The sequence below is a fragment of the Microtus ochrogaster genome, unplaced genomic scaffold (assembly GCF_000317375.1).
Source record: "Microtus ochrogaster isolate Prairie Vole_2 unplaced genomic scaffold, MicOch1.0 UNK34, whole genome shotgun sequence".
NCBI lineage: Eukaryota > Metazoa > Chordata > Mammalia > Rodentia > Cricetidae > Microtus > Microtus ochrogaster.
Window position 1 is genome coordinate 225,684 of NW_004949132.1, and position 1,733 is coordinate 227,416.

Consider the following 1,733-nt stretch of genomic DNA (forward strand, 5'->3'; position numbering starts at 1 on the left):
TAAAGCCAGGCAGCCAGGAACTGGGGTGGCAGGGAAGCAACCTGCTGCTCCTCACAACACTTATCCACATTGATATGGCAGACTTATCTCATAGGTATCCACATAGAACATATCCATGTTTATCTTTCATGTCTAGAAAGCCACTATATTTATCTTCAAAGATGAATATTGTCATTAGCCTGGTGGGCCATGATCCAAGATGGTAAAGAAGCTGAGGTGGGATCAAAAATTCTAAGGTTTAGGTATGCTAAAGGGCAAAGATCCTGTCTCAAAAAGTTAAGACACAAAATTGAAAAGGGTTGGGTTGTAGGCCAAAGCAAAGCTCTTACTTGGTTTGCATAAGGACATTTAGGGGAAAAGGTAGATTTTGTGGTGAGATGCATCATACCTGAAGTTCAAGAGCATTCCTTGTAGAAGCACTGAAGAAAAGGGTCTGAATTGACTGGTTTCTGGTAGCAGCTGTTGTTGTTTCTCAGGTAACACAAAGGCAATCCATTTACTCCAACAGGGTCAGGACTTACACATAGGTTGCACTCAATGAACCCCTGTTACCTGTTTTAACCAGTACAAGCTTTGCACAGATAACATGGCTTCTGGTTGGCTCCAGAGTACAGAAACCTATGATTCCTGTGCTTTTTTTGACAGTCCTGTAGCCACAGCAGTGAAATCCCATGCATGCTGCAAAATGGTGAAACTTGTACTTGTTGGTTGCTGTTACTCCAATCTATGGCCCTGTTTTCCAGCATTCCAGCTCATGATTTCCCAGTGTGCCATGACCAAAAGTGGATGTGAAATATCCAGATTGTAGCTTTAAGGATGGAGTGCTTGGCCACAAGCCCAAGGTAGCCATAGAAAATTAAGCACTACTCCACTCTAGATTTCATTAACTCTTGAAGGTGCTCATAGATGAAGTATTCTCACAGGTCTACAGGATAATAAAAGACAATTTTAACAGCTATTTTCTAGGTGTCAGGTTTTTGATTTCTGTTATTAATCTAAAGGACACCATTTCAGTAGTATCATCTGGAACCTTAGTATCTCTCCTAAACAATCTCAAAGGAAATACGCACAGTTGTGGGTACAGCATGACTAAATCCAAAGCATCAAATGGAAGGAGCTAGAAAACAACATATTGAGTGAGGTAACCCAGACCCTGAAAGACAATTATCATATGTACTCACTCATAAGTGGTGTTTAGACATAAAGCAAAGAAAACCAGCTTACAAATTACAATCCCAGAGAACCTAGACAACAACAAGTACCCAAAGAGAGTTGTACATGGATCTAATCTACGTGGAAAGTAGAAAAAGACAAGACCTCCTTAGTAAATTGGGAGCATGGGGACCATGGGAGAGTGTTGAAGCAGAGGGGTAGAAAGGGGAGCATAGAAAAATGAAGAGATCAATAAATAAATAAAAAGGAAGAGACCAGCAATAGTGGTGCATGCCTTTAATCCTGGGACTCAGAAGGAGGAAAGATCTCTGTGAGTTTGAGGCCAGTTTGGGCTACAGAGTGAGTTCCAGGACAGGCTCCAAAGCTACACAGGAATTCTTATAAAAAAAAACACAAAGAGACAGACAAACAAAGATCAACAAGCCAGGTGTGTTGGTGCACACCTTTAATCCCATCACTTGTTAGGCAGAGGCAAATGGATCTCTGAATTTGAGGCCAACCTGATCTATAGAGTGAGTTCCAGGATTACACAGGGAACGCTGTCTCTTAAAAAAAAAAAA